Raw genomic sequence first — 12,335 nt, forward strand, 5'->3', positions numbered from 1 at the left:
TGCTTCCTCAATCCACCTGTGTGCCTGAGGAATGCCTAATTGACGTTGCCTTTTTACCTGACCTTTTGCGTCAGTTTTAAGCTGTTTGATAAGTTTAATAAGTGAGGATTTTTCTAATTTGCCATCAAATTCATATTTATTAACCCATTTTATATAGTACCTAACATTGTCGGCACGCTGTAATTGCATATATTTTGCATATTCAGTTAACGGTGGATCTTGGGAACTTTTTGTGCACCTATTACCCATATTGTTCTGACTGTTAAAAATGTTACGTAACCCTTCTTATTTTCATGTGGTACCACGATTTTTCTTTTTCACAGTTTATCTAGAATAAGTGTCTTACCTATTCTGTTTCCCTGATCTATGACAAGACTGCAATCTTCCTGTCCCTGACTTGTATAAAACAAATCTCCTGACAGATGATTCAAATCAAGTCCCTGATCTAAAACAGAAAAATGGTAAATCTCACCTTACTTGAGCCTCTGTGCTTGATCACCAGGTTTGATGGAAAACCATTAACTCGTCCTCCAGTTGCAGATCTGAAAAGTGGCTAGCCTCTTTTGAATGACAATTCAGTCGGAGGTCTTTCAGAGCAGAAGAACTGATGTGGTCTCTTCCCCATACGGTTTCATGCCACCTGGCCCATCTGACCAGAGGTGAAGTGAGAGTTTCTGGTTTGAAGGACCAATCTGTCAAAGGAAAAACAACTTCAAAAAGATCAACACATGGCACGTTCAGGTTAAGGCACTTTAATCTTGCAGCAAGGAGACAAAAACGTGCTAATACAGAGTTTGTCTAACTAGAATCAGGAAGTGAAGCTATTCTTATACATTTCTTAGAAGACATTGCCTACTAAGCTGATGTAATAAATCACAAGTTGTTTCAGTATTATTTCATAGCAGCTGTTTGTCCATGATTTTCTGCTGGCATATCAAGTTTACAAAAAAACTTCCTACGAAAAACAACGTGGCCTTGATGACCACCGGTCAGATACAACTTCTCACTATGCAATGTTACCATTCAAGGTACTATGGCTAATTTGAGCACACAGCAAGTACAGATTATAGTTCATTTCTTCAAGCAGTCTTTGTTTTAACTGTATCTGTCTTTTCTGCAGCTGTGCATGTTCTCATAACACAAACAGAGCTGATTGTTCAAGTTCAGTAACATTATATAAAACAGTATTGTTCTATTCATTATTTTCCTGACCTAGCAGATAATCACCTGCTTCTCAGTAAATTTCCAAAAGGCATAAACATGAATTTTGCTGTGCTAGCAAATACTAGGTCAGAGAGCATCTTGCAGTTTCAGAAAGCATACTGCAGTTTGAAAAGCATCTTGTAATTTCATACAGAATTAAGCTGTACATAAAATAGAATGAAATGTGTTAACCCTTTTAGCTTCTAATAAGCACTAAACATATACAGTAATACATATTTTTATAACAGTTACTGATCACAATAACTTAAAAGAACTAAGAAGAATGAGAAATTTTCAGAGGAAATTAGCAGCTGCTGTGTGCTGCGAGTTGTCATTTTCATAGGCTGTAGCCAGATTATGCTGTCAGCATGTAAAGCTTAGATCAGAACAACAGTTTACAATGGCTAAACACACATATCCAAATCAAATAAGCAGGAATTATACATTACATTACACATAGCCAGAATTGCTTGAAATGTTAGAATTAATAAGATAAACATCTTATGAATTTGTATATAGACAAGGAAATCCATATCTGCTATGCAAGATAAAAAAAAAACAGCAATATCAGCAAATTAAAAAAATATGTACACATGCTATAAAATGTAATGAGTCTATATGACAGTATCAAATGGACTAAATAGCGAATGCTATTTAGTCGATCGGATACTGTTGAAATGGCAAAAGCGAAGTCACGGAGCACTTCAATTTTTTCCCAGGGAAAAAATTTGGTGGGCGGGCTTTGGCACTTTGCCATTTCCTCCACTATGGTGCGATCTAAGTAGGGGGTGTGGGGGGCAAAGCCCCCACTGAAATTTGTGTTTACATTTTTTTTTTTACGGAGCAGCAAATTTTTTCCCTGGGAAAAAATTCACTGTTCTGTTTGTTCGATATATTGTTTAGATATTATCAGTATGCTGAAATAGCGTTTGCTATTTACATTGCACGATAATATAATATAGATGCAACTTTAATAGAGAACCAATGATTAAATAGTTATTTGATTGGAGATTTTAGAAATTCAAGATATATAGAATAAAGTAGAATGCTAGTGGAAAAAAAGGCAAAAATTATATTTAAATAACAAATGCTTTTAAGAAAGATGTCTATTGCACATACCTATATATGACAGAAATGTGAATGTACAAGATCACATATATTTTACATAGAAGATCATATAAAGTATTTCAAATAATATGAAAGCTGACATTTTTACATGTTGATTATTATTAGCTTCACTAAGACAACCTGAAATAACTCATTCCATAATTCAAAGTAGAAAAATGAGTGTTTTAATGTTGAATTAATACATTCATTTAATAGAAATTAAAGTAGATTTTCAATATGTTTGAATTCAGGAAAGGAGAATAGGATTTATATTGAACACTTTGTAACTTTTGAATACAATATAGACTGCAATTCTTTTTTTTGACTCCATAGAAATAGTAAGACATTTTCATTGACCTCAATAACATGCATATTTTTACAAAGTAGTTTAATAAGATACGTTTTTGAAAATATTTTGATATTTGATGTGTTCAGAGTATACAGAAATGTTAAATACAGGCACTTGTACTTCAAAAACAAATTCAGTTTCTTCAGTTCAAGCTATAAAATATGCGTGTCTTTTGAAATGATAAATACATATGTACATTGATCTCTCTTTTGTATTATAGTTTAGTATGATAATTACCTATGACCTGCATGTTTACACACACACACACACACACATATATATATATATATATATATATATATATATATATATATATATATATATATATTGCACTCAATAGCTTTAATACTGCACAAAACAACTTTTGAAGAAAATGGAAACATTCCCCGGGATTCATGAAGCTTACGCCAGGTGCAGGCGTAGTGTCAGCGATCTAACACCAAATATGGCCACTGAGCGATTCAGGTACGAGCTGTTTTCTATATGCGCTACCTGCCTATGCTACACCCGCACAACTCCAAAGCCCTGTATGCTAATTACCCCATGTGCAGCAGTGTAGCATGCAAATGAAGGTATGTAGTGATTCAGGAAGTGGTGCAGGTGTAGTGTAAGCATGCAGAAATGTAAACTGTAGAAAATGGTTTACATTTTTGCAAACATAAAATCGGAGCCATGACAGCCGACCAAACACATGTATTATATTGTTAATATATGCCAATGGCTAAATATATAGCCATTGACATAAAAAACATGTACAAAATATAAAATTAAAATTTAATATATATATCTATATATATATATATATATATATATATATATAGTCACACTATCGGGACGTGGAAGCGCAGGGCAGCAGTGCCCAAAGGGGATCACAAGGAATATATAAAAATATAGAAAAAAAAAGCAATGAAACACATATCATGATTTCCCCATAATAATCAATGGCAGGCATGCTACACCATGCTATGGTGCAAGGGTTGCTAAGGTGCAGTGACAGTGTTATACACAGTAGCTAGGAATTAGTAGGCAATGCCATGCAAATGAGAGGTGTAATAGTGAATCACAGATTCCCCACTGGTGTAAGGATGCACCTCACAGTGTAGCATTATAATACCGAGGTGTGCCTTTGAGATAAAGATGACATTAAGTGAGGGATGTGTCGCCATTGTTGTAAGCACATTGGAGCATTGCTAAACCAGTTTGCCCCTAGCTAGGCAAAGCTGCAGGATAGGGGTGTGTCGGATTGGCCATAGCTTTGCTTAGCTGAGAGTACACAAGGTAACCGAGTATGCATGTGAACGGAGATGAAAATGCACGTAAACCTGGTAATCGGGTTTGTGCGGCGTGCACTGCAGCTGAAACAGGAAGGATATAGGAAAGAAAGAAGGAAATGCTGCAGCAGTGAAGTTGGAGTACAAATGACTAATTAATACCTAGGAGCCTACAGTGGGCCATTGACAACAGCTAACAAGGCTGCAAGCAGCTACCTGCAGAACAGGAAAGGGGATGGGCTGTACTGCAAGAAAACAGTAAAGTGTCAAAGCAAAACAAAGCCGATTTGCAGTATATCAGCTACAAGGCACATTTTGCTGGGTAGGGAAAGTACAAAACAAGAAAGATGGCAGGGGATGCATGCCTGATAATGGGAGGGGATCCAAGTTTAAAAGTGAATTAAAGGGCAACAGATTAATCAAGGCAGGCAAGTAGATCTCCACAGTAAAGGCCCCACACTTGCAGTACTCATTGCAAAACCCATAATTAAGACATGCTGCAGATGGAATAGCTCATACACACCCACTGACAGCAGCATCCATAGCACAATAATATAAAGTGTGAAAGCACCTCACACACATTTGTGTATTCCCATACACTCTGCACCAGTGGTATATACAGATGGGGAACTTTTATTATGTACATGTTAGGGGCTGCCATAGCTTTGTTCCACCAGCATGTGTTGGAGACTGAAGGTGGTGTGGAGGATGATGTACATGACCACATCAGGCATCAGAGGAGGAGGAGAGTGTTCAGACCCAGGGTAACCTACCAGGGGCTACATGATCTGGAGATAGCAGAGCATTACAAGGTGGACTAGGACATCCTACAGCAACTTGTGGAGCTGTGCTGGCCGTGCCTTAGAGCTAGAACAAACAGAGGTGAACCCATCCCAGTGGATACAAAGGTATGTGTAAGCCTGAGAATACTAGCTATAGGTACCTTTCAAAGATCAGCTGGTGATATCATGGGGATCTCACAGGCGTCAGCATCCAGGGTACTACACCAGTTCCTGGATGCCATGTTACCACATGCCAATGAGCACATATACTTCCCCCGAATGCAGGAGGAGTTGGCCAGCAATATTTGTCTCTTCCACCATGTGGCAGAATACTTGGAGGTACTGGGTGCAATAGACTGCATATACATACACATCAATTCACCACCTGGTGAGCAGGGTAGGCGCTACATAAACCGCAAGGGATACCCCTTCATCAACTGCCAGGTCGTGTGCAATGCCCAAGGCATTATCATGGATGTGTGTGCTGGCAGCCCTGGAAGATATCATGACTCCCACATCTGGCATGCCTCACAGCTGTATCAGTTATTTGCCGGGGGTGACATCCCAAATGGCGATCTGGTGGGGGATGCTGGCTATGCACTGGAACCATGGATGATGACTCCCATCAGAAATGCGCACACACCCATGCAGGAAAGCCATAATGAGGCACACGCACAAACCAGCATCATCATAGAGCGTGTGTTTGGGATGCTGAAATCATGGTTCTGTTGCTTGGACATATCTGGTGGAGCCTTGCAGTACTCTCCAGTCACATGTGCCCACATCTTCTTTGTGTGTGCTATGCTACACAGTATGGTCCTGTGGAAACAGCTGCAGCAGGGACAGAATGGTGAAGGCCCTCACAGCCCACCATCATTGCCAATAGCCCCACAGGCACAGTGGTACTTAGACCACGAACACTCTGAGCCAGCACCAGTAGGCAGACAGAGGCGTGCCCAGTATGCCCATACCTTGGCAAAGAGGGAACGTATAGCACACACACTGACAGTGTAGGCACCTAGGGACTGACACCTTTCTCCACCTGCAAACACAGTAAAAATGGATGGCACACACACAAGACTACCTGTAAATTGTCATGTATAGGCAGTCTACTGTTTGCATCCAACACAGGCAGCCCTCAACTATTGCACACACAACTGCCATTGGCACAAGGTAAGTCAACACCTGAACAGTAAATTAAGCTATCAGCATATGCAGATACTGTATGTATAGATTCATAGGTAGGTACTTGGCCAACTGCCAGAGGCCATTCATAAGCCCAGCCAAAATGTGTCAGCTTTTGCCACCCTTTTGATTCATTAACTGTCCCTCTGTGGAGCAGAGCCAATGGCAGGATCCTTGGGCTGCAGTTACTATTCCCCATCCACTCTTCAAGGTTTTTCTTGCAGAGTGTTAGTGAGGGGCTCTGTATAATGTAGTTAGGGATGTTGTTTCAAAGTATGGGGAGTGTCTGTGACAGGAATCTGTCCCTCCAGCATCTTCCAGTTATTGTTGTGGCAAGGTTCAGCTCACTACAGTGTGTGGCTCACTGTGGCATGGATTCCCATAGGTGGAGCATATCCATCAAGCCTGAGTTCGACATGGCTGTGTTGGCCAGCGGAGATCATCTTTGGGTAAACGAGATGGCACTGAGTAAAGCAGGAGTTTATTTAGTCTGGCTGCATAGGCCATATGTTGGAGGCCAGTATTCCCCTTGGCGAGGTACTTTCGTGGACCTCCCAGCTGTTGGGAGTGTCTTCTGAGGTACATCCCACATGGGTTATTATACCCTATGATGGGACTGATGAGTGATGAGTAAAGGGGCACTCTAACCCCAGTATGTCTAGATGGAAATCCTTTATTAATCAGATGGCCTACATAGAAGGATGTCCTAACTACTGTGGAGATATGATTGTCAAAGGGGTGATCACTATCTACCTTAGTCCCCAGATACCAAACAAATAAAATCCTTGAACCAAATAAGGAATCAGATGCAAAAAAACAGAAAATACATGAAAAAGAAAAATAATCTGGTTCCACACATCAGTGAAAATCAATAGGTCCTTTATTGTAGTAAGGTAAGCGCTTTCTTGGAATAAACATCCACTTGTATTGATTTTCACTGCTGAATGGAACCAGATTGTTTTTTTTTCTTGTATTCTCTGTTTTTTGCATCTGATTCCTTATTTGGTTCAAGGATTTTTTTTTCGTTTAGTATATTTTCTTTATCTTTGAACCAAGCATGGCAGGAAATGAAATGGTTCATTTGGACAACTTTGTACCTTCGATGGATTTGCCATCTAACAGGAGGAACAACTATTGTCTGTCTACTTTATTGGACTTTCAAACGAATCCATTACTTAATGGAAATGCAGAGAACATCACTGACTCCAGATAATCCTGATTTATCTGCAGCTTTCAGAGATGACTATCGCAATCTGGAGAATAAATTTTATAAGTTTAAGCACTTGCAGTGGCAGCGCTTTCATCTTGAGGCTTCACTGAGCCTTAATATAGCACCAAGGGTCTTGGGGTTCTCACCATGCCCAATTATGGGAAAGCTTATCCTGAGCTACTTAGGTGCTGGCAGTTACTTAACCTTGAGTGCAGCACTAAATATATGCAGCTCCTTATCAAATATTTTAGACCAGGGGAGCTAAAACTATCTAATGAAATCACTGAGTTGCAAAACATAATTAACAATACCTATTCAGATGAACTTGTTGGTGATAAAATGGATGTGCTATTTTAAAATATTACTGGTTATGACAAGAGAATTTCTGCTACCAAAAACAAAAAAAATTACAAAGGGATTTGAAGGATTTTAAAGAAGGTAATGTCTTCTCTTGGGTAAATGAAAGGGCTAATACTAACTCCAACATACAGCATATAACAGGAAATGGGCGGAGCTCTATAAGACCCAGAACTTATTGCATTCAACTGTTTCAGATGAACAAGCAGCATATGCAAATGCTGCTAAAACTACCACTTCTACAGAACCCACAGAACTTTTGCCCAATGTTCCTATTGTCCCTGTTAGTCAGGGAATTGTTTCAGAAGTTAACCTAAACACTTCTGTAGCTGCTGTAAGCAGTCACTCTGATGCTAGCACAAGCACTGCAGCTGTTAGACCTAAAACAAGCATGGCTTCCAGTGTGAGTTTGAATTCCACAGAGCAGGCCTCTGTACTATCAGGCTCCACCTGTGGACATTTTTTATTGAAAGAACCTCTGCCTATAAGAGGCAGATTGAGGAATCGCCTGCAAAATCAACGTACATGATGACTACACAGCCAGGAGGACGAACTAAGGTCAGGAAAGAGATACAAACAAGCTTAGTTCACAATATCTCTACTTTAACTGACTCACAATTATCTGTGTTAAACAGAGGTTTAACCTTTGTTCCGGCTCAAAGAATGGACATAACAGAGGTAATTAAGGACCTACACCTTTTTGGCAGAACTCTTACACTTAAAGCTATGTTTGGTGATTCTAATAATGCTGATTGTATATTTAGAAAGACCAGCACTTACATACCACCTAGTAACTCTACTATAGATCTGTTTATTGACCTTTGTGAGAAACAACTCAGAGAGAAGTCCTTAGATAAGCAAACTAATAATTTTAGTAATTTATCAGCTGCAGAGATACAAGCTCTAGTTGAATTGAAAGAACTAAATAGTATAAAAATACATCCAGCTGATAAAGGAGGTGGTATTGTTGTTATCGACAAGGACAAATGTATAGAATCTATATATCAGTGACGTTGATACATATGCCATCTTACCTATGCAGATACTTAGTAGTGTCATAGAAAAAGTACAGTTTTTGATCTTTGATTTATTAATAACAGGCATGATATCTGATATCTGAGCAACTGTTTGAGTATTTCAAGGTAGAACATCCAACAGTCCCTTTGATATATGGTCTACCCAAAATACATAAGAATCCTTTAACTCCACCTATGTGCCCTATAGTTTCAGGCCGAGGTTGGGTAACTGAGCCACTTTCTATCTTTGTAGAAAAGACTTTGCATGCTGCCTTGGCTAATTGTAGCACTGTTTTTAAAGGATACCAAGAGTTTTTTTTTTAAATGAGCTATCTAAACAAAATGAAATTATCTTAGGACAATTTTTATTTGTAACTCTGGATATTGAATCATTGTTCACTGTTATACCCAATGAATGGGGAATTGAAAATGTCAGAGAACTACTGTGTGAGAGAAACACCTCTGATACTAAGGTGACACTTATTTGCACACTTTTGGAAATCATCCTAGAAAACAATGTGTTTATTTTTAATGATGTTTATTATGCACAAAAAGTTGGCGTAGCTATGGGCACAGCTTGTGCTAATAGCTATGCCAACCTATCCCTAGCTAATTGGGAAGCTAAACATGTACTTTATAATAACGAATACCAGGTTAACATCAAATGGTATAAACATTTTGTGGATGATATTTTTTTGTTGTGGCATGGCTCAGAGCAGCGACTTCAAGAGTTTCTTTTACACTTAAATCAGTTAAATATTTTCTTGAGTTTTACCTATGAATATTCTGATAAAGAAGTAGAGTTTTTGGATGTTAAAGTTACTAAAAATAATTTATCCACTGTGTCTACTACTTTGTATAAGAAAACTGTTAGAAAGAATAATGTTCTACACTATGGCAGTATGCATCCAAATCATATGAAATTTAATGTGTTGAAAGGACAGATATTTCGAGCTATGAGACTTTTTAATGATGATGATAGTCTCATTGTTGCATTACAAAAACTTAAACAAGAATTGTTAGAACGAGGCTATAGCAGTAAACTTATTGGTTCTCAAATAGCAGAAGGATGGCAGCATAGGTCAGGTAAGTGCCAGCCATACTTTTCCCCCTCCCCACTAGTATTAACAACAGGGAAAATACTGAAAATACTTTCTCAAGTGACGCTTCCATTGATACCTCTAGGAATAAACTAAGGATGCCATTGACTTTTGCCAGCAATGTGCATGTAGCATGTGATATTATTAAAAAGAACTGGGATATTCTGTCTACTGTACATGAGTTGAATGGGGTCATTGGCACACAGCCAGATTTTGCTTTTAGAAATAATAGATCACTTAAGAGTCAGCTCTGTTATTGATCCTTTAATACTAAATCAACTATAATATCTGATAGACTTGGTACATATATGTGTAGGAATTGTATGGCCTGTACACATATACATATTGGTAATCATTTCACACATCCCACTTTGGGTTTTAAGATAGATACTGCTTTTTATGCAGATTGTCGAACAAAAAATGTTGTCTATTTTTGCTATTGTACTACCTGCTTCTCATTTTACATAGGGAAAACAAACAGGGTGTTTAAAGAAAGAATACTTGAACACCTTAGGGATATTAGGAATGTTAAAGAAACCAGCGCACTATCACTACATGTAGCTAAAGAGGGTAAAGAACATAAATTTAGCTTTATGGTACTAGAGATTCTGCATAGTACCAGGAGAGGAGGTGACATAAATAATAGAACAGAATCTAGTGAACAGAAATGGATTTTGCGCTTTCAAGCTGATAAACCTCCTGGTTTAAACAACAGAGTTTCCCTGAAACCCTTCCTAAAAGCACGGCCATTAAAGCATTGATTTCTCTTTTAATATTTTATCATATATATGTGTATAAATATATATATAAATATATATATATATATATATATATATATATATATATATATATATATCTTTTATTATTGTTTACTATTGTATTCGTTACCATTTTTAAGTACTTTTTATTCATTTAGTCTGTTTTTATTCAGTTTTTTAAAGATCTATATATTCTACAGATGTATTTTATCACATGGCTTTTAGCTATGATGCACATTTTATTTGATTTTTGATTGGATGTTTTAGTGTTTAAAAATGTAACTGTTATTCTATCTTTGTTGGTCTGATGAAGTGGATGTTATTCCGAGAAAGTGCTTAACTTACTACAATAAAGGACATATTGATTTTCACTGCTGTGTGGAACCAGATTATTTTTCTTTTTCTTGTATTCTTAGTCCCCAGATAACCCATTTCCTCGACCATATTAAAGTGGCTGAAACTTATGTGTTAATATGTGGGTGCCAATTCCACAATGGAATGACCATGCAGTTAGTGGCACTGGCTAGAGGCCGTGACATTGACACCCTGTGATGTTCTCTGTGAGGCCCCTTGAGGGATGTCTATGTCAGCTGGACTATCAATCATGGCTCCCAGTTCACAGTCATTTCCAAACATGGTCTGCCGTAGTCCACCTGTGCTTGCCTGAACATCTGAGACGTATATGCCAAACAGGAGGGCTCCCAGGACTGAGCCCTGTGGGACATCAGTCATGACTGGTCAAGAGTGGGGACCTTGAGACCGCTAGTTGTACCGTGTGGGTTGTGTGTGTAAGCCTGTTGGCAACCCAACCTGTGATGTATGGGTGTATGTACAGGCTGTTGTGTTTATCAATAATACCCGAGTGGGGCATGGTGTCAAAAGCCTTGGCGAGGTCCAGGTAGTATGTGTGAACCACCTCCCCCATCATCTAATATATTGGTGACTGTATGTAAGATGCCAAACAGGTTCAGTAGGCATGAACTGCACTCAACCAAGCTGACCTGGGTTGGGTCACGTGTTCGGAGGTCACCAATGTCTTTGTTAATGAGTGCCATGAGGATGCGAACCATACCATTGCAGACCAGGCTAGTCAGGGTTATAGGGTGGTAGTTACCATGGTCAGTTGTGATTCCACCTTGATGGAGTGGAATAACTGTTGCCACGTGCCACTGAATGAGCATGTGGCCTGTGGAGAAGCTGAGGTTGGAAAGCAAAATTAGGTGGGGGGGGGTCAGGTTGTCTTATACATTTTGTAGGATGCAGTCTGAAACAACATCTGCCTCCATTGACACTGTGTTCTGCTGTTAGAGAGGGCCATTTCCACCTGTGTGTCTCTGATATGTGGGATACTGTACCTTTCGTGTAGTGTTGTGGGCTCTTTAGGGGGTGAAGTATGCACTGAATGTATCCACAAGGATGTTGGCGATATCAGTATGGTCAGGATATTTTGTGCTATATTTCACCGGCACAGTGCAAATCTGTGTGTCACCACGTAGATCCTTGACATCGCCAAAGAAGGCTTTGTGGTTATCTTTCGAATCCTTGCGTATTCTCCTGCTGATGTTAGCCTTGAATGATGTCATGAGGGACCTACATATCATACTAATAGTGGTCACGGATTTCTGCCCTTCATGGGATTTGCTGTTTGTCTGGAACACTGTCCTACTTCTGTAGTATAGCCTGTTTATTGCAGAGGTGCACCAGACTGGTGTCCTTGTTTAGGAGTGAGTCTTGGTTTACCAGTGATGGCACGATCCATACATCCGTGTAGGTGGTTATAGATTGCATTTGTAAATCTGTTTGTATCTTGAGCAGTGTTTCCCCTTAGCGTGGGGGCTGTGAAACCCCCCACCCCTGTCACTAGTAGTGTAAATTTAGCTGTAGGAAAGGTATACACTGTGGTATCCGTGGGTGGGGGAGATGCTTGGGTGTGGAAACAGTGAATAGTTCATGGTCAGATCTAACCAGTGACTGGTTAACCTCTGCTGTGGTGCACC

This window comes from Protopterus annectens, chromosome 5.part1 (genome assembly GCF_019279795.1).
Source record: "Protopterus annectens isolate FY-2018-M chromosome 5.part1, PAN1.0, whole genome shotgun sequence".
NCBI lineage: Eukaryota > Metazoa > Chordata > Ceratodontiformes > Protopteridae > Protopterus > Protopterus annectens.